Here is a 26,876-nt window from a genome sequence, read left to right as displayed (position 1 = left end):
AATAACTTGCCCGTGTCTCTAGGGGCCCCACAGATTTAAAGTCAATGCCGAAATTTCATCTGGTAACGAAAAGGCTAAGGTGGGTATCACTCGCCTCATCTCATCGTCCACCGGTCGGCCACAAGAAGCAAAACTCGTACAGTCGGTTCAATCGGTGCATGGCACAAAAAACGCCTCAAAGCACTACCGAAGTAACCGTGTCTCGTGCACTAGCAAACAGAGAAGCTACGCTAAGACGAAACCCCAAGGTACCGGGAAAACGTGTTCGCCTTACCAGAAGTTCGACTGAAGCGCTTTCTTTCTTTCTTTTTTTGTTCGTTACAAGAAACCAAGTGGTCGCCCGATTTCACAGAGTTGCTCTCTGCGGCAGCCTACTTCATATGCGACAACCCCGCAGCTGGAATACACGGGAGTGTGATTCACGCACGCTTAATTAATATTCGCCCGGGGTTAAGCCCGACGGGGCAACGACTGAGGCACTTCTGGGGACGCCAATTGCGGCCTCCGTACCGACCGTCACCCCAGAACGAAAAACAAAAGCCCATTCTCTGCGTGCCCGTACGTCCCCTAACCGCTGTCACCCGAAAGTCCATACGATTATCCGCGTCTCGATGAGCGCCAATTAGTACGGGCCCCTGCTTTAAGTTGACACCATTAATTTACGGCCTTGTTTACGGCCCGGTGATGGGCGATACTGCTAGGAGACGACCGGGCCTAAGAGGGAGAGAGGTGAACAGAAAGAAAAGGTCGGGCTAGTAGAGCGCCGTCAGCAGCCAGCAATGAGCAGAACCGTCGCGACCAATGAAGCGCGGTGGCGCCAAAAGTGCGTCGACACCGACGGCAAAGCGTTTGTACAGCGCTCCGCTGTATGCAGCGGACGTCAATACCGGGTCGCCATTCGAACGCCAATGCACAGTGACGCATGAAACGGAGGCGAGAGTCTGAAACTGGCACGTGACCAGAGTCTAAGCGCTAAAGTTGGCGCGAAAATCGAATGAGAGAACAAACAAGCTGCTGGCTATATCGTGCTGCTAACTACGCTTCCCTCAAACAGGTAGGTGTACTTTATAATAGAGGCGCAAGATGCCCACGGGCGGGGGGGAAGAAGACTGCAGTCGTATCGAAACGTACGAGCTAAGCATATGCATCCCCGGTCACCGCTCGAATCGAAGCAGAATATATGCGGAGCTTTACAGGAGGAAGGATCGCCAGCGGCCCAGACGGGCGGCACAAATTTACGACTGTTCTCCCACACGGCAGGAGAGGACCGTAAACCAGCGCCGACTGTACACGACGCCACGACAAGCGCGCGCGCGCACACGGCGTCCCCGGCGAGAAGCTACGGCGCCGAAGCAGCCGGGGAGTTGTTCCGTCGGCACCGCCACCACGCACGGTGGCGCATGCACGACGCCCCGGGGTGCACGCGGCCTCGGCGGGGGTCCGCCCACGGCCGGCCGTGGGACTTTTATTGCCTGCCCACTAACCAGGACGCCGGGACTGACGTAACACCGGAGTACCCCTCCGTGCGTGGCAGTAGTCATTCCGTCATTCAGCGCCCAGGTCTCGTCTCGCCTTTGTCCCGACGTAGCGCAGCTTTTTTCAAACACCAGGCATGTGCCGAGAATTAGCGCGCTCTTTCATTCCAAACTGGCTCGTCCAAACACAAGGACTCGTCCGAACAGAGAAAGTCGGAGGTCCGCACAGGTTTAGGTGTCAAGCCAAGTCCGAAGCCAATACCGGCGCCAGAAAAGACGAGTATGGACAGCGAAGAACGAACAAGCGCCGTCGGATGTTATCAGAACGCGGGCCCGTGAATTTAAACCAAGTTCTTTGTCCCCGTGGGCCTTGGTTTCTGCGTGAACCGACCCCCATTCCGTAAGAGCTGCTCGGAATACGCTTCATGAAAAAAAAAAAGCACGAAAAGCGCCTAACCACGAGCCTCTGCACTATCCACTTTCGACGGCTCATTGACTGTTCCAAGATCCCGCCACAAGAGTTATGAAACATTGTGAAAGTAGCGTCACATTCGCGAAAGACCATGCCACCAGTAACAACCAAGTGTAAGCACTTCCTTTAAAATTACTTCTGAGGCTGAAAAACGTCTTCCATGCCGCAAACACATTCGACCGACGACGTGGCTAGCTTGGCACGATGCTTTCAATACGTCACACGTGCACCTCGTCAGCACTGCGCACACTAACACCCAAGCAAGAGACGCGAGTTCAAGAAAAGAAAAACGAACGCCCAAGACGACCCTTTTTCTTACACACAAAACTGGGGATTTCGGATGAGGCGTCAAGTGAGGCTGGCAACAGAACAAGCATTCTTCGCGAACAGTTAGGCCCAACGGAGCCACGGGTCGCGACTCCACGCGAGAAGAGACGAAGCCGCGAGGGCGCCACGATCAACGGGGTGCTCTTGTGGCGCGCTCCAAAAATATCGGTCGCTCGTACCAAATATCGCACGCGAACGAACCGCGCCCACGCACCGAGAGTAGGGCCATCGAAGCCTCCCCCATTCATCCGGCGGCCGAGACGAAGGAGGGGGCTTTTGTTTCTCCCTTTACGACCGTAGGTGCGAATCGGCTTCTTTTTTTGCGCTGCCCGTTACATAAGCGTCGAACGGTGAGATAACGCAAACGATGACGCCGCCGCCGCCACCGCCGAGGCCGCGGTTGCGAAAGCCCGCGCAGAGATGCTGCAGTCGGGGAAAAGAAAAAGCCAAGAAGAAGGGCTCGGGGCAAAGTAAGGCAGGCAGCTCGGCTGACGGGCCGCATAACGCGGTAGGCGTGTCCCCAAGGTCGCTGAGCAACGCGGCAAAAAGAAGAGAAAAAAAAAAAAGCGAAATGCTGGCACTTTTTTCTTTCTTTCTTCGTCGTCGCTTTCAGAGAGACGCGCAAAGAGACGGGGGCACGCGAAGAAGCTGCAGCGACACAGAGTCAGCGTCCTTTTTTTCTTCTTGCGCCGTGCGCCTCGACGCCCGGCGAAATCGACGTCTCGAGAAGCGCGCTCGCGATGTCCGAAACAAGGTCAATCGAATCGCGGCATGCCTGCCAGACAGAATGGGCTTTTAGACCTGCTCAACTTTCGGGCCCGACAATTGAGCTCTTCCAAAGCGAGCTTTCTTGGCAGACACTACCGAACCACGTCGACTCCGCGCCACCTTTTAGGCCGAAGTTCGCGGGTTCCAACCCAATTCGTCCGTTCACCACGCTCGTCCAACGATTTCGCCAGTTTCGAGTGAACGGCACATGGGCATTAGTGAACGAGTACCAACTCGTCCAAATGACAGTCCTGCGAGTATTTCTGAATAACCAGAGCCGCGCTTTTTGTCACGCCTAACCCTTTCTCCCTGACCCACGCAAAATCGTCCACTGAAAGATGAAAAACAGTGCTCTACCGACCTTGAAGTCGACTTGCCATAACCGCTGTCCAGCCTCGACTGCAGCGGGTTACTGCAACCGGGAGGCCAGCGCCTCAAAGAGCGTCCGACAAGCGGACCTGACTGCGAACACTGAGCGTCCTACGGGATGTGCCACTTGTCAACGAGGCCCAACTTCACGGCCCTCCCGATTGGTCGCTCTCAGCCCCGAAACACCCGAAGCGGGAGATTGCCCCCATCTGGCCTAAATTTGACTGACCACGAGATCTCCGAAACGTTTGACTGCCTGTTCCCCCAAGCTTCTTCCAGCGAAACGACGCACAGCTATCTTCGCCTTTCTCGCTCATGAACATGCCACAAATAGCTTGGTGATCCGATAAACCAAGGGTTAGATTAGCATATCAATCGATAAACCAGGTCGAGACTTGGACGCTCGGACCTAAATTTACACACCCGAGAGATACCCGAGCTCAACGCGTAAGCGACAAAGTGCAGATACAGAACAATCATACTACGCGGAACAGCTCTTCGAAGAAGCTGCTTGCAACCAGTCAGCCACGGTGGCGCTTTCGCTCACGCCTTGCGCCGATATGCGCGAGGTCAATGGTTGCACTCCATGGAGGCCGAATACAAAAACGCACGTGCGTAGCGAGCTTTTGGCGCACGTTCAAGAATCGCCGCGGGTGGCAAGAATTAACCCGTAACCTCCACTACACGTTTGCGCATGAACGCGTTCTGGCCATTTGTCACTCCTTTGCGTTTGCGATACAACGATTGTGTGTGATACAAGCGGCGAAAATTTCCCTTTTGAGTTGCCGACCGCACAAGTGTACAGCAACAAACGAACACGTCTTCAGAGTAGCCCCACCCTTGTCCGAGGTTTTTAACGCTGCTTCTGGGGATAAAGTCAAAACCGTGAGACTACCCTAAGCAGTGGTTTCGTTTAATCGCTACTGGTTTTTTAAAAAAAATATAGTCTCATTCTGAGCAAAGCCGGTTGCGGGTGCGGCCCTTGAAAGTCGGCATGGAGGGAAGAATGACAGTTGTGAAGATTTCCCCTAATTGATTCCTTAATACAAAATTCATAGAAGAAATAGAGACAGTTCGGCTGCGCCAGCCAGACATATCGGGCGAGATTAGCATGCTCATCCTGATAAAACGTTGTACAATAAATATACTGTCTGGCAGTGTAGCAAATTTGCTATACTAACAGCGGCAACTCTTCGGTACGCGCCGCAGTCTAGGAGCTTGGACCTAACTTTACGCTAGAAGGTATTACGACGCCAACCGGTGCCCGAAGCTCGAACTGCAACGAGTACTTTTTCCCCAATGCGTATCGGCCGACGTTACACCACAAAGCGTGACGTTAGGCCTGACGCCGAAAGTTCAGTCTTGACCTTGGGTATCCTCAAAGCACGGCCGGTTTGGACGGGCTCAAAGTTGAGCCTAACGACAAGCCAAGCAGCGTCACACTCACGGTACGCCGAACTGCGGGTGCTTGTTGGAGACGTCAAAGCGTAGTAGTACTATCGCAGACCCCCTTCCCCTGCGCATCAAATTCTGCGCGGACGAGGTAAATACGTAAAGCTTTACGAAATTGGCTTCCCAAAGCAGACACTACGGATTTCCCGCGAAGCCAGTAGAGGTCGACTACCAGCGTTTTTGACTGACGCGGTATTGCCACTGCGATTTCGACTGTACGACAAATGTGTGATGACAACGATTTCACTTCACCTCCCCCTCCACCTCTGCCCGTCGCTACTGCAGCCACCGCGCAGTAAAACAGCTAATCAACGATGTCGGGCTTCACTGAGCAAGACGACAAGCCCTAAATGACTCGCCAAGGCGGTCTACGTCGAAGCGGAGTCGGCAATTAGTAAACCCAACACGCTCACCCCTGCTTCATGCTGCAATACGACAAACGCAGAAATTTACTGCTCCACCTGTATTGTAAGAAAAAAAAAAAGCAAAAGGAAGAGAAAGCGTGCGAAGGAGCCACAAAAATACCACACCAAAAAGGGTGGGAAAGTGGCGTTAAGAAAGCATGGCGCGTCTAAAGAGGAAAGGAGTGTCGGCGCGCACGTGTCGGCGCGCAACCCGCAACGTGTCGGCGCGCAAGGAGTGTCGGCGCGCAACCCTTGCCGCCTCAGCGCCCACCAGCTCGCAGGCAAGGCACATTGACAGGCGAAGGCGTCAAAGCGCTACAAAACAGCTCACCGCACTGCTGCTGCTGCTGGAGGCAGTCCAGGGAGACAACAGCAGCACAGGTGAGAGGAGGGGGAGAAGAAAGTTGCGCGCGCACTCGGCAGGCGACGACGATAAGGAGGCCCCCCTCCTCCAATAAAGCGAGCACTCACATCGGGTCCGCATCCTCCCGCTGCAGCACGACTGACGCAGGACCGCCGCGTCCGGCCGCCCAGCGCAGCGAGCGTGCAACGACGCCAGCGAGAGCAGAGCACGTGCGTGTCGCGGGCTTCAACCGGCCGCCGCGGCGCTGACTCACGCCGCCAGCACCGCGATCCGCTTTGCGAAACGACGACGACCTCCCGCACGAATTAAGTGTGTGCAACAAAGCCAGGGCTTCGTTTGTTACGCGCATCCGGAACGGGGAGAAGAAACAGAAAAAAGAAAACAAAAAAGAAGCGCCGTGTACGGCAGCAGCAAGCCAAGCCGTCCTTGCCGTCGATGCAGAGCCGTAATCTGCGCGGGGTTGAACGCTCTCGGCACTGCGACGGCAGGCAGGGAATCAACGACATCCGAGGCGGGACGTTGATCGGCACCCATAGTCAACCTGCTGCGGTGTCAGCTGTTTTTTTACTCTTTTCTTTTGTTCCCTGCGGTTGCGGGAAATACGACGACCCCTCGGAGTGCGAGCAGCAGCTGGTCGTGACGTCCTTCGGATCAAGCCAACGACGTGGTCAACTATGACCTATCACAGCACGTCCTGACAGAACAGCAAAAATGGAGCGAAAAGTGTGCGAGTATGCTCGCCAGGAAGACCTATTCGGTTTCAGCGAAGCGAACTAAAGCAAGCAACGCGACCATGCTTTCAGAGCCGCTGTCCGATAGACGGGTCTTGGTGTGGTTACTGAGACAAAATATTAAAAGAAAAGGGCGGGTGTGTGTGCGAGAACGCGAAGACATCGAAAATTTCGACAAACAGCCCGCATTTGTGAGAGTATATATACCTCCACAATCGGTCTAATCTGCGACGCCAAAGCATCAAGTGCCAGGTGTAGGACAGGGCAGAAACACGCTCGTCCGCCATACGATATGGAATACAGTCGAGCGCACCCTCACGCACGTGCATCTATTAAGAGCAGAGAACTTTAGGGGCTCGCCTTGTCGTCGTAGCTCGCTCGCTGGACCCAAGTAGAGCCACACAGCGTTCCGTCGTAGCGGCTGTCGCCGCGGCGTAACCCACAGGCTTCGAAAGCCAAGCGGTTCACATAGTCATAAGCGTTCGAAACTCGTGAACCGCTGGCGCTTGTCATACATCTCCCTGTTACTCAGTGCAAAGAAAAGTGCAGGTACATGTGAGGCGAATCTGTATATAACCACCAGCGCCCGAGTTCGCTTAGTTAGGAACGCACGTCGGGATGGTTATTACGACAGTAAGCGAAAAAAAGGGGGCAGTGCAACGCTTGCAGGTGCGGGAGGAGAAGCAAGCACAAAAAGAACAGAACTCCCGCTGGCGCAGTTTCAGGCAGGGGGCGCGCGAGCACTGCGGAAGCGGAAAATTTGAATTGCATTGGGCGGTAGCAGTGAGCGGATAACGGCGCTACAGCCCTATATGGCGAATCAGTGTTCTGCACTTCCGGTAGCTTTCACGATGGGTGGAACGGCTTCAATTTTTTTGTTGTTGTTTAAATTCCTCCGACTGCAACGCAGGAACAAAACAAGCCCTCCACAAAACACCAGCCTCCTGCCCTGAAGACGTTCTCGCGAGTCTGCTTCGCCACAACGCGCACAAAGTACCAATGCGCTGCACGCTGGCAGTTACGGACGAAATAATGTCACACTCGGCCTAGTTGGTCATTCCTCCGTCGATAATGGTCGATGTGTTGCTGGAGTGTCCGGAGTGCAGCAACTCTCGCGCGCTCCAAATGCGTTTTTATAAGCTACGGTCGTTCGTTCGTTATCGCTGAAAGCGGCGAATAATATACACCGATATATGTTTGCGACAAATGCAACACACGCATTAGGCCACGCTAGGTTGGCAGAGAAACAGAACTCAACTGAAAATTTCTAAAAAATGATTTTCTGTTTTTTCTTTCTGGAATAAGGCACACTTGCATGTGCACGCAGGTAAGTCAGTAAGCCCTTTGGCAAAAGTTCAGAGGTCACGGGGACCGTCAGACCGAATTTAACAATCCAGAGCGCTGAATTATAAAACAGCGTAGCAATTCGTGGCTTCTTTTCTTCCGTCTCACTGGAGTCACTACTGCGAGTAGTTAGGACGACTCGGGGGGAATTCGTATCGCTCGGCATCATTTTCACGCAGGGAGAGCTTCCTCAAGCCTTTGACAAAGGCGCGCGATCACTGAGAATAATTTTCTTGTCTCGACCTTTGTGCCATACCTGTCCCGTTCGAAATTTTAGAACGAAGACCGCGCCTTTGCGAATAAGATTACCCGGCTGTGGCTAACACCCCGAACAGACAACCCAAGCAGAAAAGGTAACGACCGGACAGGAACTCCGCAAAGCGAAGTGCCGGGAACGTTCTGCCTCAGTTTTAGGTAGTCTTCTAATTCATCCGATTGTGTGCGTGTGCAGGCGTCTTCGGCGAAATCATAGCAAAAAAAAAAAAAAAGAAAAAACGATTTCGTTAGTTGCCTTGCCCAGCACTGCGCCCAGAAGAAGCCTGGTCGTACTGCTCCCGGAGCGACAATCGTTCCAACCGTGCTACGGTTGCCTTTGATGTGTCGGTGGGTTTTATAAGCCATTAAAAGTTCTGCCGCGCGGAATATTAATACTCATTGGCCTTTGTATCACTTGAAAGCTGCCATTTTTTTAATTGAGCGGAACAGAAAACATAGGCCACTGTAAGGTGAATAGAAAGGACGACCCCAAGCCAGCAGGTGCATTCCATGGCAAAGTCGGATGAACAGGTGCGGAACCGGAGGAAACCGCCCGTCACTTCCAGGCAGCGAGCCAATGAACGGACGTGGACGCTTACAGTGAATTTTCAATTACAGCTCGGTCGTTAAAAGGCAGGATGTGTCAAATGCAAGCTCTGGGGAAAATCGCTCCGTACACGCACTGCGTCACTTCACCAGAATTCAATATCTGGCACTACCCGGCGCTTTTGCGTATGCCCGATTTTCCGGAGCTCGAACTCTGCAGTTGTGGGCCCTGGAATCCCTCCACGCCTTCTCGGCAGGAATAAAACTGGATGGTGGCGATTGGGCGACCAGAGGAGGAGGAGGAGAGTAAGAGGAAATGGAATGGGCGGGTCATCCTGTCCGTCACCTGCTCTCACGAAGCGTTGGCCGTCGCTTCATGCCAGCGCGCAGCCGGTGCAGGCTGCGGCGAGGTGTGCACGCTACGGAGCTTTCAACACAGCGGAACAATGCGCAAATGTGGCGGCCTATCGTGCGACCTTGTACCAAGCTTTTACTCTATCCAACATGTATTTACGAGGAAATACCAATAAGCTTCTGGAATACAGACGCGGCCTATCATTTGCATTGCACCTATATACAAGTAGCGAAACATTACCCGTACGTAAGTACACCGCCACGAAGACAACTCCGCTCCTTCAGTGGATTGTGTCGAGCAGCCTACGTTCCTAAAGCGCGATGCTCGCGACGCCAGTAGCTTAGTGTTCTGCGCTTTATTGCTGCAATTTTCTCAACTTATCTCTGTTATTGGACTGGGATGGAATGGATGTATGTAGTTACTTCCCTGAATCTGGCGTATAATGCCGAGGCGCTTTCACCACGACGACTCAAATGGAAACCGCGCGAGCGGCAACGAGCTCGACTCCGTGCCGCGAGGGCGTATTTCATATGCAAGGGGAAGAATAGCAACATCATGCAACGTACCAAATTTCGGCGCAGGTTAGGCACTTCGGCTGTCCCAGTTTATTCCGTTCGGCCAAAGTCGAACTCGACTCGTAATCTTACATCAGTACCTCTTTAACGCTGATTACTCGAAGCGGTTACCAGGCCCAAATCCCGTTCCTAGTTCTAAACGAATAAACCTCTTCTTCGACAGCAAACGATTCCTTGTCCGCTGGGGAATGAATAAGTACAGCTGGCATTCCTCTCTCTCCCGTTTCCTTTACATCTCTTTCTTTTCTCCGTGACGTAAGGGCACGTCACGAAGTGTCCACAGTGCACCAGGGCCCCCATTATTGACTTTACCTGATCGTTGCCATCTTCACGGAAGCCCGTTCTGATCGGCTTTCACAGAAGCTTTATCGGAAAGGCTGATAGCCAATCAGCGATTTTTTTTAATTACATCTGGTTATGACGGCGCCGGGGCAAAGTTGAGAATAGAACCCACGGAGCGGTCGGCCACAACGCCCCTTCAGAGCTGCCGTAATTAAATATCCGCGCAGGTGACCACCAATAAAATCGGGAGAAATCAAAACTGAAACAAAGTTTAGCGCCAGTGGTCAGGAAACCTATTTTCTGATGTTTCTTAGCTGAGCTTCGTGTCTCTTTAAAAAGGGGGAAAGCAGAAGTTGTCAGGCACATTTATTCTCCGTTTACGCGTCCTTAGCTCCCCCCCCCCCCTTCCCCCCTTTTTTTTCTCAGACAAACGCTTAGGCAAGCTTCGGCAATCCTGTTTCACCATGCCTAATTTCTAACGCAACTAATCGTACGGCGGGAAAGCGGTGAACCAAATTATGAGGGCATTGAAAGAATTAAAACGACTAGAAGTGTTCTGATGCGGTACTACTGACTCGCTTTATGCACTAAGAGATAATTAAGCCACCCGTGGGACACCCCGCAGCTTGTCTCATGCGAATCCTTCTCAGAGCTTTCCGTCGTTCCAGACCAACAGACAGCCACGTAAGCATCGGCTAAAAGCAGCGCGTACACCCTACCAACGCGAAATTTTGACCTGTTGTCGTGCTTTCAAAGCGTCACTCCCATCAGCTCGCCTGCCGAAACACGGACCACTCCACCCCGAACCGACTTAGGAAGCCCGCACCACACGCTGCGCGACTGAATCAAGGTCGCTCGGGAAAAGCCGGGTACGTTCTCGAGATTGCGCAAAGGTGAACCACGTGCGCGCACACGGCGAGCGCGGGGCAGGAGCCCCCCTCTCGCCACCATGTGGTCGCTGGTCCCGGTGGCAGTGAATGGCATGTGTGACCGGTTGCGCCCAAAATGCGCAACGCTCGGCAAGCGCACCCCGTCCTCTTCTTCATCCAGAGGCGGCATCTTCCGTCTGATCCTCTCTCCCCGCATTCACCCTTCCCCGATCGCGCAGCAAGCAGCGCGTGAGAGAAGGGCCCCAGCATCGCCGGGTGCGGCAAAGGCGGCAGCGCTCCCCGCAATTTCCACGAATTACCGCGAAGCTCATTGCCGACATCACGACGACGCGGCAGATGCTCCCTCCCTCCTTCCCTCCGCACGCTGGTGGTGCACTTGATCTAGGGAGGAAGGAGAGGGAGACGACGGCTGGGATCAGTAAAGGAGGAGCAAGACGGGAGAAAGAACGCGCCGAATCTGCACGACAGCGGCCAGCCAAGGCGCAAACAGACCGAATAGGGAGAACAATACCGCGGGGCAAAATAAGCAGACCTCACAGCCTCCGCCGAGAACCCCCCCAAGAACGGAGGAAACGTGGAAGCATGCGGAAGAAGCGCCATTCAGGGAGGATCCGCATTTCCGACTACCGACTGATTGAGAAACGGAGGCCCTGACATGGAGCAGGCGGCGTACGTGAACGACACCATGACCGACCGAACGTGTGACGCGCAAGCGAAAAGTGCTGGCGCTGAAATGTCAAAGTAGGCAGAGGGAAAAAAAAAAAAAAGCGGTACGGAGAATTCCAATCACAGGCGTTCGCTACACGCTATCTCTGGTCGGCAAGCGCGACCGGTAACCTTCGAAGCTGCATTGGATTCATCTGACCCCGCAATAAAAAGGTCTGTCCTCAAGCGGCGCTATTATCGCAGGGTCCCGGCCGCGCGTCACCCCGGTGACACACCCTCAAGAAACGGCGCAAGTATTCCCACGATAGCGAGAGGGTCTAGCGGACAACGCGCGCCGCATCCGGCCTGAGACATGGGCTTAATGGGTGTGCCAACACCGCCAGAAGCATTGGCGGAGGTTTCCCGTTACGACCACAGTACGGTTTCTCAGTAGCACCTTAGGAGATTACCGTCCCGTGCGTCTCCGCGCTGCAACTTTCCCAAGATGGTCGTCCAACTTTGTGTTCTCCACAACAGCTGTCCCTGCATATTCACCACGCAATACAAAAATCAACGTATCTTTAAAGAGAAATGCGGGAGGGGGAATAAACAACGCGTTTATAATTCAATTCGTTGAATTCAAACAACGGCGTAGGATGCGGTGACGTTGCCGCCACAAATGCTTCTTCATTCGCGACTGATGTCCGCGCAAAAAGCCACGAACACTGGTACACGATCACCCACCCCCCGCCAGTTCGAAAGTGGCGCGGTGCTATCTACAACGAACGAACATCCCCCGAGAATCTGAGCTCGTCTTATCCACCAAAGTCGTGCCGAACTCACGCCGCCACGGCGAGCCACAGCCACCCCGCGTGCAAACGCTATCGCCCATTGCGGGGCAGCTACGAGGCACGAATTGCCCGTGAGAGAGTATACGCAGCCTAGGCGCGTCCCACAATTTTTGCACCTACGGACGCGAGCCGACTGAAGGTAAGTTCTGGGACAGGACCTCCAGCTGAACAGCGTCAAACTCGGTGAAGTCTCGCTACGCCGCGGTGGGGGCCACAGCTGGACCGCGGAAGCGGTTCCGCAGTTCGACACAGGGTGGCATAACGTTGCAAGTGAACGCAGCATTCTCGAACCCCGTTCGTTGCGCCCGCCGGCCGGCCCATCCGAGTAGTGCAGTACGCGGAGCGGGCAGAGCAGCCTCGCCCCTTTCAGCAGCAGCGTCCGGGCTACCGGATGCGAGCGTCGCCGGGGCCTTGAAAGCGGGGAGGAGCCGAAGAGCAGCCGCGCGCGCAGGAGCGTTGCACAACCCGCAGGAGAGAATGCCTCCGGCACGCTGCTGGACGGACTCTTCTGCTCGCCGCGTCCTCAGTGACCGTCCCCTTTCTTCCTCGCCGGCCGTTCAGAGAAGCCACGTGCGGCCGCTTCCCAGAAAGAAACACCGCGACTACCGGCTGGTCAGCCGACGCCGCAGCCGTGCAGTCTCGGAGAGCGTGCTCGAACAAAACGCCGAGCACGCCCCGCTTCTTGGACGGCAAGTAAAGAGACGAGCAAAAGGCACGCCCCCAGACAGACCTTTACTTGGGAGTTTCGGAATCGGACGACCAGCTGTTTCAATCAGGCATGGCGCGTCGGAAGGACCCACACGCCTTTCGGCCAACCAGAAACCCTGCAATTCTGCAAAATTTTAGCTTTCAATCGGCCGGGGAACAGACAGCGCGCCTCCAGGCAGCGCTCGTTGGGACTTGACCGTTCTGAGATTGCGAGTTGGCCGCAATGCACACACTGCGAGGAGTTCGATGCGGCACAGACCGAGAGGCTTATTCAAACTGTCGCTTCGCTTCGGCAGTCGGCTCCGCAGCGGGCCCCTCCAAAGTTCAGCAAACCCATCCTCCTTGGTTCGCGCACTGCGGCAGTGCTGCCAAGCAAGCAACTCGTCTCCAGCGCCGCCGCTCAAGCCGCCCGCCCCTTCCCTCTCGTATATCAAGCGCCGCTCGGAGCGGAAGTGGCGGCGCGCCGTCAGCGCTGCCGCTGCCACAGATGGCAGCGAGAGGAGAACGTGTTCCGGAACGAGCCCTGTTCACGTGCAACGTCTGCTGCACCAGCCCAAGGAGCGGCCCGACAACCGCGTTTCCAGTGGAACGGAAGGCACTGCGTAAACACGACCCACAAACGGCGAAGGAAGGGCAAAAATCAAGAGCAAATCGGGCGCTGTCCGTACTTTTGCTGCCGCACGTTCCCACAAACACTGAGGAGCTCTGCGCTAATCTGCGGTGACGTGTTACGCACGTTCTTTTCTGTAGCTCGTGTTCGAAAATTTGAATGGACCACTTTAGACAAAGAAAGGGGAGCAAATGCAGGGGCAGTGGGCGCGTCACTTTATTGTGCCCAAGAAGTGAGGCGGGAGCCTTCTTCATGGAGTTAAATCCACGCCATTTACGAGTGTTCTCTTTCTCTCGATCAAAACGCGCTCAATGGGTCATTTTAGAAACGGGGCGACGATTGGCCGTCACGCTTGTACAGACAAAGCGCAAAAAGACGAAACGCAAGAAGAACACAACACGAGCGCTTCTTGTGTGTCTTTTTCCAGTACTTTTCGCGCTTGGTCTGTAAAAGCGTGCCGGCCAATCGTCGCACCGATAGATGCCTACTCTAAAACCGAATTCTGCGGTTTTCTCCAATTGTTGACGACTGTCCCCGACACACTGGACGTGTTCTGCGGACGTGTATTTGGGTTCGAACTGTGTATTCTGTTCGAAAAAGAACAAAGAAAAAAAAAACGAGAAAATGGAAATGCACCCGCTTCCGCGGTTGCCTGACGAATATTCTCGGCAGCACCTGAGGACTATGGATCGGTTCATTTCAAACGGCAAGTAGAATGACTCTTGCGACTTTGGGCAGCTTAATTTGTTCAATACTTTTTCACACAACCGCGGGAATTCGAAGACAGCAGAAATGGATTCAAAGGCAGTAGAATGTAGCCGTTAAGACCTAAGGTGCTCGACTGGGAGAAATGGTGAAGTTGTGACGTCAGAAGTTAGGGCGAAAGGTTTAACCCTCAATGTGCGAACAATAAGGTGCACGCTATGAACCCCCACCACTGTGTTCCTTACAAGCCAACCTGCTTTTGAGCATGGAGAGAGAGAGAGAGAGAGAGAGAGGGGGGGGAGGAGGGGGGGGTCGCGCCAATAGCGTTGCAGTGCAGGCGGCGGCGTGCATCATACTTCTGAAACCTGTCAACCCAGCGCCGACAGAGACATCCGTGGTTCGTGACGGCGACAGCTACGCGCGCGGCACCAAACGGCCTACCTCGGATCCACGTTGCCTGATCGGCAACACTTGATCTCAAGATAAGCCTCATCTGTCGCTCCAATTTACCCGAACACGCCGAACGAGCGCTAGCAGGAAGGAGCCGCAAGAATATTTCGAAATACTACAACCCCGCTTTGAAACTGCTACTTTTTTTCCCTGTATACTCCTCGCCATTTACACATGCCAAAAACAATGTTTTCATGCGCAAGATCCCACGCAAAAACACCTTAATGGTACTTAATTTGATGCGTGTTCTCTTTCACCTACCCGCCACGTACTCAGAACACAGGTAAATAATCATGTAAACTGAAAAATGCTGCATATATTTTTTTGTTCGAACAAACAGGACTTAACTAAACTATAGCTCACCAAGAGTAACCCGCCCAACAAACAGAAATTTCAAAAAGAACCAACGCAGAGGGAATAAATAACCTTGGGAACGCTTTGGTCTAATTTTTTTTCTGCCACATTGGCCACCGGGAAACAAAAAGCAAGAAATTACATGTTACCGTTTCGTCACTAACAGTAGAGCGCACTCACGCTCCGAGGGTGTCCTCCTATTCCGAAGATTCTACTTTTTCAATAACGATACATGACCCATTTAAACCGCTTCCCCATCATTTAGCATGTGCAAGAAAAAAAAGGAGAGAAAGACGCAGAAGAAGAAAGCCAATCCAAAGCAGATGCGCATCGCGGCTTTCCGCACCCCACGTCACAGCCAAACCAAGAAGGCACAAAGTGAGCGGCGCGAGCAGCATGCAACCGACGACAACGCCGGAGACAGGACCCGGGAGGCGCGAGGGCCTACTACGCAAGCCGGCAGGAATCAAAAACTGCCAAAAGGGGGGGGGAGGGGGTTAAAAAAAGGAAAAGTGCACTTCGACAGGTAATCACGTGTGCCTAATAGGCTGCGAAAACACGAACGTTTTGCGAGCTGCCGCTGCTACGGGCAGGGAAAGAGTGGGCGACTGTTGTCCCGTCAATTTGCATTTCTTCTTCCTTCGGCTGGAGGACGCGGCCGCCGCAGTGCGCAAGGAGAGGTCCATCCTACGAGGGGTGCCGGCCGCCAGATGAAGAAAGAGGGCGAGAGGAGAAAAAAAAAATAGAGGAATGCAGAACCGGTTCTCCGACCGGCTCACGTGGAGGTAAAAAACGAAAATAAAAAAGCAGCGAGGTGGCACGAAGCCTGCCGGCAGCCAAGAGGACGTTCCCCGCTTCTTCGTCCCGACGGCTCTCCGGCGAGGCCTCGCCGGCGGTCGGCCATTGCGCGGCCCCCAGCCTTGGCGCCGCTGGGCCAAAACTGCCTGCGCCCTGCAATCTCTCGTAGTGAGGTGACGCTGCACTTTCCCTAACGCCAACATCCGAATTCAGCCCCCAACGAGGTCAAAGGCCGTTGAGTAGAACGGCCCAAACGGGTGCAGAAAGAAGCGAATCGACAAATTCGGCAACGCTGACACTTCGCCAACTTTCCACGGACAGCTAACGGTAAATCAAGGCGACGCTACCCGCGTGACCCGAAAACCCTCTCAAATATGAACGGGCTTGGCGGGCGGGAGAAGTTCTGGTTGAAATGACTAAACACTACGGGGACACTCGGCTTTCGCTTCTGATTCGTGAACATCACTTCCCTCAGTCATTCCGCAGAGTTTTCTTTCTTTCTCCTTCCCGTCAACATCCGTCACCCTCTTACCTTGCGTCTTCACCTTTCTCACCCCGTTACTACTCGACTAAAATAGCCCTGGCGCGTTTGTTACCTACGTTCGAGATTAACGCTAGTCACCTTAACGTTGCGCCTGAATGACTACGCTAGGCCTCAAACACAACGTTGGGCTTAACGATGAACCGTTACTTACCCCCCCCCCCCCGTAACGGCGCCATCAGTTCTGGCTGGTTCTCTTCGGACCTTTTCATACGCGTCGTGGCCAATGGGGACGCCAAGCCGGAGCATATCCGCTTCAGGTTTCACGTTCTGGTTACGCGGGGCCGATGGGGAGTAATGCTTGAGCGATGTTCATTCACTAAAAGAACCAAGTGGGCTTCGGCGGGAAGCGCGGTCCGGACGACACACCACAGCCGTGGACCACACAAGGAACACCCGACAATGGGTCCGGAGTGCGGTCAGAGAAAGTAGACTGCGAAACGGAGGAGGCAGCCGAGCAAATTCAGAGGCACAGGGTGGATTTCAACTGACACGGGGTGTAGGAGTGTTTATAGTTTCGGGCTGCATCACGCGTTACAGCGCCGCCAGCTGATTACGATGATGATGACCGCGGCTACCCGACGCTCGGAAACGGTTATTGCGCTCTAAGCTGAAGTAAATTCGAATTTCCTCTACTGAGTGACATGCTTGGAGTACGAGGCATGGTTCGATTGCGCTGGCTAGCTAGTGTACGCGAAATGGCGATCTGCAAAAGACGTCTGCGTGTTCGCGAAATAGCGGTATAAAGCGGGTAATTTGGAAAGGTCACCAGTGCACGAATCGACCGCGCAGCTTACCAAACGATCGGTGCAATTACCGGCTTCGCTTTAAACGGCTCAAACGCGAGCATCGCGACAGCCCGCTCCGACCGGGGCGATACGCGACTGGTACGCGGCGCAGCGGTCGGTTTGGATGCGTCGACGTCTCGACCGCGCAGCTGCTGCCTTTGCCCGCCAACCGTGCCGATGCTGACCTCTCCATCAATCGTCCACGCACGATCGTAGCGGGTGTCGACGCACCGTGCCCACCGAATGCACATCTGCAACGCCACTGCACGCACGACGTTGTGTGCACAACCTTGAGGACCCAGCGCCCCGTTTTGGGGCCGCAGGCATGGCGGAAGGCCACTTTCTTGTACCTTACACGATCCGGCCTCCGAAGAAAAAGAACCTGACGTCACGGCGAAGGGCATGAGAGCGACATCGTCACTGGACAGCTGTTTCCAATCGGTTTGGCCCCCAACTGAGATTGCACAGGGTGCATAATAGCTCAGAAAATGGCCTTGGCGAGCGTGTACCGTTTGGATATTCACTACTCCAATCGCGTGGCATGCAAACCACACGACAGAGCGAATGGAGGGGTTAAGCAAACATTTTGCATCACAACACACGAGAAATTCATAGTCCTTATCTGCTGCCAAGTCCTCGATTCAAGATTGCCATCAGGGTCTGCGCATGCCGTCTGCAAACGGTACATGGTAGCGATTGCATGCATACTTATTATGTATGCGCTAAATACCACCCTCACCTCCCGGTGGGCGATGCCTAGCACAGATACCGCGAGCGTGGTTCTGAACGACTTATTATGAATGGCAACACTTCTCCGTGCGCAAGGTACCAGAAGAGAAAGCTGCTCTGGGGCGAACGATTCGCGCCGCTCAAATATAACCTTCTCAAGCTGCGGGAATCGTACAGAGAGCATGGGAGAGGGCGTCATGGAAACGTCACCTAGACGGTTTATTGCATTACAAACACAAAACGAACTCGCAGAGAGAAAAGGTGATACGTCGCTACCATTCATTCCCGCGCCGAAAGGCTTGCTTGGCTATCTGGACCACCTGGTGTCCGTAGGGGGACCGTTACAGTGAGCCGTCTCCCGCTGTTTCTTGGACTACGGCATCTTCTGCCAGCACCCCCCCCCCCCCCCCCTTCTTTCTTTTTTATTCTTTTGCTGCGTTGTCTGCCCAGCTAGTTCAGGGATACACGTTGGCCTCCAAGCTGTTTCGCAACCCCCCGTTTCCGAATGCCCGGCAGTGTGTGATGCACCAGCGAACAAAAAAATGTGTCCGCGGCTTGCAAAACAGTGCCAGCCGATGCTGCGCAGGTGGCGGGCATCAGGCGCGGACACGGGCGGCTCCAGGTGCGAGGGCAGACCTTCCCGTTAATTATTTATGAATAAAGACTTCCTCGTACAGCAGCAGCTTGGACCACACCTCGCGCGAAACGAAGAAAACGTGGCGGCGGCGGCGGTAGTGGCGAAAGGGGCACAGTCGCTTCCGCTCTGGCACTCGCTTCCGGCCGCCCGCCGCCTCCCTGAGTCACCGAGAGGGGGCCAGCAGCGGAAGTCCGAGCGACACCTCATAGACAAGGAAGCCTGGAGTCAGTAACAGCTCATTACAATACTCCCTATTAATGACACACTCGGTACGCCTTCCTAGTGAGCCAAGTCTAAAATCATCTGTGGGGTGGAACGCGCACCGCAATCACTGTAGGAAGCAAGAAAAAAAAAGTGAGGCTTCCCGCTAATGTAGAGGGTGTTCCTGCCAAGAGCCGCGTGCGCGCGGCCCCTCAGCAGCGGCCACGAGCGAATCGCAAGCCGACGGGTGGCTCGCACACGGGTCCGCTAGCGAGCCCGCTCCCACCCATTCACCCAAATCGCGGATGGGCACTTAAAAAATTCGATACCACCGCCTCGGTGTTTCCGCACAAGGGTGCAAAACTGCCTCGAACATGTTCGCTCCTAACGTGCGGGACTTCCCAGGACTCGATTCGTTGCCTCCCGACAATGCCCTGACAAAGCTGCCCAATGGCTACGTCCCGAACCCGTTCCACCCCCAAATGGAGGGAATAATGCGCCGGAAAGCTCGCCTTCAGAGTATGCCTTTCGGGCTTGCCGCCGTCCACGTGCCCTCGTCGTCGGACGAGCAACGGAAACCGAAGAGAGCGGGGCCCAAACTGGGTTCCTCCGACCAACGCTGGAAGCGCCGAGTTTTCCGTCAGCGCCGTGAAGGAAGCGAACCTCCCCGACTGCGACACGCGCGCTCGTATCGGCATGCGGAAGCTCGTCTGGGGCAGTTATCATAGCCACATATTGTGTGCACCCCCCCTCCCCCCATAAGCATGCTGGCAGTGCGCGACTGCTTTTGTCCCCGCTCCCCCTCTTTCGCCTTCCGCAGACTTCTTTTGATAACTCGGAAGGAGAAACGCGGCTTGGTGAAGAAGTTCGTACTCTCTTGCGTCCCGTTGCACAGAACACTGCGAGTTACGGGGAAAACGAGCCTTTCTGAGTCGTTTAGTACGGAAATTAGACTAGGGAGACTCGCTTCCAACGTCAGCGTAGTTACGTACTGCACATAGGCGTAACTATACCGACACAATTTCAAAATATATTTTTTTTACCACAGCATCAACATTCTCGCGGGCCGAATACCTCTGCCCTGCAATTGGGTCTGTCGCATCGGAGTGTGTTAAGTACGTGTAATCGACAAACTCTAAAGCGGCGAAGAGCGCACTAGACAGGCCAGCATGCGACCACGTCGGGAAGTAACTGCAGCTTACGTTTTATTTTTTCTTCTGTAGCGTTTACCCGCCGCGGTGGCTCAGTGGCTAAAGCGTCGCGCTGCTGAGCACGAGCACGCGGGTTCGGTTCCCTACCGCGGCGGCCGCTTTGCTGATGGAGGCCAAAAGCGAAAACGCCCGTCTGTTCGAGATTTCGGCGAACTGTACAGATCCACGGGTGGCCAAAATTAATCCGGAGCCATCCACTACGGCGCGCTTCATCGCCTGCGTTGTGTCGGCGCGTTAAACCTTACAATCAATCAATTCTGCAGGTTTTAAATAATGGGTGCCTAGAACGGAAACGGGCATAATGGTTCATAAAGCTAAATTTTGCAGCGATCCCAACCTAGACGTGGTTCCCCCACTTCCAAAGGACTGCCCCAAACTCTCACGCCCGTCCCTGAACTGGTGATAGTCACAATTTAATTCATAATATTGTGGTCCAGTTACGTACGACTGGCCCCACTCTCGTGCACCGACGTACGAACAGCAGGTGAGAAACAGACTAAACGTCGACCCCAGAGCAGCGTTGTCCACAAAAGCTGCGATCGGGGCGAAAAAGTTCCCCGGTCGGCGTATTTTCCATGCCCGGCACAGCGAAAGGAAATGTACACACACGCCACTTACAAGCCAGCCTGGAAACAATGGAACAGATAGGCAGAACGATGAACTCAGCGAGCAAACTTGGCGACCGCTGTCATGTGTCCGTACCTGGACATGATAGGCGTGCTCGCGCTAAACATGTGCCGGGTACGGAAAACGTATCATTTGCCTAAACGGCTATAATCCCACTCAGTCGAACGAACTCTACCTCAGCATGAGTATGGACCCGGTGACAGAAATAATTTGTTCCAAGAAAAAATAAAAGAGCAATACACAACGCGGGCACTGCTACTCGCCGCGGTAAGTGGGGTGGTTATTAGTAGGATTAATTCCCTTTCGAGAAACTTCGCGGTAGCGTCAGGCCAACAACCGGCGTCGTTGTGGAGTGAGCGAACAAAAAAAAAAAATCTGGAACGCTGAACTGGTCGCCAGAAGGCGGCGTGTCGAGCGCCCGAAACAGGCGCGATCGTGGCGCCATCTATCGCGGAAGAGCAGTTCCAAGCGCGTCAACAGCTGACTGCACACTCACTGACAGCAGCACAGAGGCCAGACGTAGCATCGCCGCAAAAGACCTGACAGAAGAAGCGACCACAAGCGAGAAATGCCGTTTAGTTGACAAATAAAAGAACCGATCCAAGCAGTCACAGCGAGCGGCGCTTGCCGCAACGCGAATGCTCCTCGTCAAAGGCGAGTCCACGACGCAACCGCGACTAGACAAAAGGGCGCACTCGCGGCGGGGGAAGGGAGCGGGCAAACACGCCGGCGGCTGCGACCGGCCGCTCGTTGTGGTGGCCCTTTCGCTACGAGTCATTCCAGGGCTTGCGCAACAGCACGCCACGACGAGAACGCTCCGCCTGCCTGCCTGCCTCCTCCACCCTTAGAAGAAAACAATGGCGCGAACCACCGGCTCCGTGAATGCCCGGTGCAGACGTGTGCGTGGCAGCTGACACTTTCCACAGAAACTGGACTTCGAAACAGGCGCTTCACATTGGAATGCGATCACTACTAACATTCTACTCTATGATCTAAATAAAATTCTGTTCGAGCGATGCTGTAAATTAACCGAGGGGGCCTTCTCTCCCCAACAGACGACTGCAAGCTCCATCAAACACGGGCACGGGAATGCGGCGAATTGAGCATTTTAAAAGAGACAGCGCTGCCTAAGCTGCCAGGCAGGAAGCAGCAGGCCTAGGCGGCAGCACTTATCGTCGCGCCGGCGCTCTGACAGATAAACAAACGCGCGCTTCCACCTGCAGGTTAGTGTCCTTTAACGCAAACGCACGGGAAGGAAACCACCGCCGCGGACAGAGGGGAACAAAAGAGCAGCGGAAAAAGGAGGTGAGGCTATCGACCCGCCGCCTCGGAACGGGCCGCAGGATCCGGCCAAACAATCGACGCGGGCCGCACAAGTGAGAAGAAACGTCGGAGGCGACGAGAAGAAAGTTGGCGAGGTCGAAAACTTGGCCAAGTAGCCGCAGCGGTGCGGCGAAAAACGAGCTGCCTCATGCTGCTGCCAGGTGGCAAAGGGGAGCGAAAAAAAGAAGTCGAGAATCGCTGCGATCGCAACGTTAACTGGGGCTCCCCTCGCGCGAAGACTCCGCCGCGACGGCACACCAGGAACTGCCAAAAATAACCGGCCCACACACTCCCCGACCGCCCAGAGTGCTGCTTTCTTGCTGCTCCGCGGGCCGCCCAGCGGGGCCCCCCTTTCCGACGCGCGGCGTCAACTCGAGTCCGCACGGCGCGACGACCCCCGGGCGCGCCGAGGACCCCGAGCGCAGCACACCCGACGACCCGTCTTGCACAGGAACCGCGCTCGGCTAGCCCCGCCGCGGCGGCCCAAGCGCGACGAAAACAACGCCGGCCCCGCCGCACAGCTCGCGCACGAAAGCGGCGCACGGGCCGCGCTGCACACGTCAGGCCGGGCTACGCGATGACGGGGTCTCTGCCCGAGCACAAACCCGAAGCGACGACCCGACGCCAGGAACCCCGCGTCGCTTCTTGCGAGGACTCGACGCCGTCAGAGAGCGGCCAGCGGCAGCACTCACCTAGCGTGGCATCCACAGGGGTCGTAATCCATGAGAGGGGCAGAACACTTCGTGAAACGTGTATCCGAGGTGTGGAAGCCCGAGTCGGGGCCCGGCACTGGGGTACAGGTGCGCAGACAACCCCATTCCACGGGGAACACAGCGACGCGGCGGCAGCGGCGGCGGCACAGCCAGCAGCGGCGGCGGCGGGCGAGCGCGCAGGCGGCGGAGAGAAGCCCGATCGAGTTTAGAGATCGTTCAACTCTTCCCGGCATGCGCCGCGCGCGGAGAGAGGGAGCGCGGGGCGAGGGAGAAGGCACGCAGTCGAGCAGCCAAGCTAGCCGGCGGCGCAAGCCAGCAGCAAAGAGGCGTCAGCGGGGGGAGAGGGAGGACGGCGGCGGCAGCAGCAAGCCACAAAGAGGACAAAAAACGCGCGGGCGAAAGAGAGAGAAAGACAGAAGGGGAAAAAAAGCGCCACGTGAAGAGGAACGAAAGAATAAAGAGCACAGAGAGAGCCGCTCGAGAGCAAGCAGTGGAGAGCGGCGGCGGCGCCGAAAATGCGAAACGGAGAAGAGCGGCGTGCAGAGGCGAACACGCCTCAGGAGGAAGTATGCGCGGGCCCGCCGACCAGCCCCGGCGCTGCACACGCGAGCAGCGGCAAGCCATGCGCGGAGAGCAATAACGCCGAAATGAGTGGACAAAGGAGATGGAAAACGCCGGGGACGCGAGAGAGCGGCCGCAGTAATATGCCCCTTTCGGGATCGCAACGAGGCGACGATGTCCTTGAGCAGTGGACGAGCCGCGTCTCGCGAAAAAAGGCTCCCCGTGCATACGAGATGCTGAACGCGAGGTCGGCCGAGGGCAGCGGGAGCACAGAGCGGCCGGCCAATCCGGCGAAAGCGAAAGTGAGCGCACGCCCGCCGACTTCCAAATTGGCCGACAAGGGAGCGCCGTCCAGGGTCGTATTGCTCCACCGCTTCCATGTTTTACCCCGTGCACGACTGCACTCGCGTTTTTGACCTGCCGTAAAGAGCGCGCTCGGTGAGCGGGCGAAATATGGTTACATCCGGGCAAGCGCGACGTGCCGCCGGAATCAAGTCGACGAGACCTTCCTGCAAACCCAGCCCACCGGTCGAGGGCCTAAAAACACCAAAAAGCAGTGCTGCATATTATCATGGGATATAAAATGTCGCCACATCACTTAATGCACGGGCAGGAACAAATAGCAACGGCTTTCTTTTTTGCCGAGGCCTGCAAGGGGAACGCTACAGTCCTACCAGTTCTGTTTGCCAAATGTAGCACTTTTTGCCACGCTAGCGTTTCAAAACTACTGCCGCTTTTCGAGAGAAGTTACGGAAGGTTACTCGGGCACCGTAACATCGCAAATATAAGGATCACTGCTGGGATCTGTGAAGCCGTTTTATCGAAACGCCCTTCCCCAGAACCACCAATTCACAGAGAATAAGTTTTGCCAATTTCGTTTGCGCGGTTGGGTTTTTCGCTGCGTTGAAATGAACTAGTGTGTACAGTACTCCTGTTCTTCTTACTAGTTTTACCGTGACGTCCCCGACTACACTTAATCCAGGCACGTTAGCCAAACTAACTAGTCTCCCGTACTTGTAACTTAACCCCAGCTTAGCTAACATACACCTTACCCTGATCGAACCTCAACAGACAATGCAATATCATAATGGTGCCGAGAGTTGATTTCTCTAACGTCACAACTAACTCCTCTGTATGTGTAGCAGCAACTAGACTCTGTCAGATGCCTGAACCTAATCGCACGTGAAAAAGAAAACACGGATAAGGCATGCGTGGACACGAACGAAGCGAGTGAGTGAGTGAAATACTTTATTAAGGGCGAGAGGCCATGAGGTCCTGTGGGGAATTGAGGATGGCGGAGGGGGAGCAGAAAGGGAGAGGTCACAATTCATCCCAATTCACACAGTGTACACACTTCTAGTTTTAAAGTCCTATTCACAAGATGCACATTTCCCTCTGTCAGTGGCACCAAAATGCACAGTTTGCACTGTTGACATTGGTCGTGGATGGGAATGGCCAGTGCGAAAGATACATCAAACTGCGGTTCATGAAACGAGTATAGTAAACGGCATAAATTAAAACAACGTTCTGTTCAATGTCTGCCGATAAAGCGGCCAACGAGGTAAACGAGCCGTTGAAGAGACCTGTCCGATGTATGTTCCTAATTTCACCTTCAGGTCCCTGCAAGTATTCTCTCGTAAATGTAAAGGTAGCCACACCAAAGTTCAGCGGACAAGACAGCCGAATGGCCCGCCCTAGCTCGTAGGAGAAAAAGTCCCATCGAATGTTATCCCACTCAGTCTTCAATCAAAGGGACGCACAGATTTGTTTCACTAGATAATGCCGCTCGGCATTGACGATTATGGTGACACTAATATTAATGTGACTAATATTAATGGTGACACTAATACTAATGGTGGCACTCACAATGGTGACACTAATATTGCTAATGACAAATCAATATTACTCAGTCATTAGAATATACGAAGAAACGATGGACGAAATCGATAGAACGTTAGAAACAACCTAAAAAGTACAAACAAGTTTGGCTGAATGGCGTCGTTTATAACTTGCATAAGCGCCGCTGAGAGCATGACATGTCTATAAGTGCAAGCTTTCAGTTAGAGGAATCACGAGTTCCCTTACAGATATTTTCGAAGTACTTATTGTTTTAACTTTAAACTCAATTATATAGTACCTATATGCATATCTTGCGCTACAGAGTTCCACGTCCTGACTCGTTGGATGCCCTTTGTTCCGTAAAGTTCCTGGCCCACAGTACGTTTTGAATCGTCGGATCTTGTGACCGTTTGGACATCTTGACTTGTTGGATCTTATGATTCTTCGGAGAGGGTGCATGGACGTGCAAAATTGGAAAATCATGCACCCCTCAGTCTAACGACGACGACGGTTGAACGCGAAGCTTTCTTCGTGCGCAATCAAATGACGAAGGCTCAAAGCAAAAGACGCGGCGGTCAAAAGACCAAACCGTCTGCGAGTCAGAGTCCAAACTGATCAGACGACAACCAAGGAATTCCTCACGAGTAAGCCTATAGCGTTCAACCAAGGGGTGCATTTTTTTTTTTTTTCGGCAGCGCGCAACTGCTTCCCTTCAGCGAGCGGGGCCCACTTTAAGCCTGCAAACGAACTCAACCAATCAACCAACCCCCACTAGTGAGAGCCAATTAATTGCAAAGAACAAGCAGAAAACCCCGAGCGAGGGACGGTCATGCATAGTGCATATGCTCGCGCACGGAGTTAGCATTCTGCCGCGGTCGTCCGCGGTACTGTTTACTATCTCCGGTGCGTGGTGGTTCAACATCGCCCCGATACGAAGGCCTCGCGGCTCACGCCCACGGCCTTATCACAGACGACTGGAACTGACACGCTCTGTTTGGGCAGACCTCCGCCTGGTGCTGTTTTCCGACGCTGTTTTGTTTCCTCGACACGGCCACTCACTATACGTGGTCTCCGAGTGGTCACCCTGCAATCGGGCTTCCTTCTTATCTAGGAGCCGCTGGGCGGCTGCTCCTTTTTTTGTCTCCCAAGGCACCAGCGAAGCAAACCAGCGCAGGAGCGAAACCGCTGGCGGTGCTGCCTGGGAAACGGGGCGCGTTGGCGTATAGTTGCGCTGGGGACAGCAGCCCCAAAAAGCCGCGCGTTGACCTGCATATGGAGGGATCGCCGCCGCCAGCCAGCTAGGCAGCCGAATAGAAAAAAAAGAAAAAAAAAAAAGACAGAGACAAGCGCTTGACTTTCCACAGCTGTGCAAACGGGTCGGGGAGAAAGAAATGGAACAACGCGATATATACATACACGGCTCACAATGCCGATCCCAGACCCGGCGACGCTGCAGTTTCGTCATTAATCAGTCAACAACCGCCGTCGCGGTAACGTGCGTGTGCATGTGGATCAATGAACGAAGGATCGGACAAACGAGCCGGCGGCCGCGTATACCTTGGTCACGCACAAATGCCCCGGTTTTCTCTTTTGAGCGGCGAAAATGAATGCAACCCACGGAAACATGTATTGTGATTTCCGGGGGGAGATGGCGACACAATTCCATTCGCCGAATTCACAAGGAGGGCTTGGTGCACCCTGACGAGAAAGTCCGCAGAATTGAGGCGATGGCTGAATACTAAAATTTCCGACAGCCATGCCTTCAGCACGAGAAAGAGATGGAAACTGAAGCGTGTGTGGAGGCTTGTGGTCGTACAGATATCAACGGACGCAGCGTGTTCCAAACATAGCAGCGCGGAGGTGTCGCAATGTGGGACATGGTTGCGAGAGAGAGAGAGAGAGAGAGAGAGAGAGAGAGAGAGAGAGAGAGAGAGAGAGAGAGAGAGAGAGAGAGAGAGAGAGAGAGGGAGAACTAT

The 26,876-nt window shown here is 54.5% G+C and overlaps 1 protein-coding gene across 6 annotated transcripts in view; it reads right to left on the bottom strand.

The window, feature by feature from the left end:
- Positions 1 to 26,876, bottom strand: part of LOC144179285 (uncharacterized) — a 237,133-nt gene that overhangs the window by 57,180 nt on the left and 153,077 nt on the right. The window contains exon 1 of one of the 6 annotated variants that reach the window (XM_077707580.1): positions 22,480 to 22,745. The exons of the other annotated variants lie outside the window; for them this stretch is intronic. The gene's annotated coding sequence lies outside the window, so the exon portion shown is untranslated. Of the gene's footprint in view, positions 1 to 22,479; positions 22,746 to 26,876 lie in introns of those variants that run through there. 6 annotated transcript variants of the gene reach the window in all.

This window comes from Haemaphysalis longicornis, unplaced genomic scaffold, assembly GCF_048455015.1.
Source record: "Haemaphysalis longicornis isolate Haplotype H1 unplaced genomic scaffold, Haemaphysalis longicornis Haplotype H1 scaffold_4, whole genome shotgun sequence".
Taxonomy (NCBI): domain Eukaryota; kingdom Metazoa; phylum Arthropoda; class Arachnida; order Ixodida; family Ixodidae; genus Haemaphysalis; species Haemaphysalis longicornis.
Note: the sequence above shows the minus strand (reverse complement) of the source record. Positions and strands in the feature narration are given on the sequence as shown.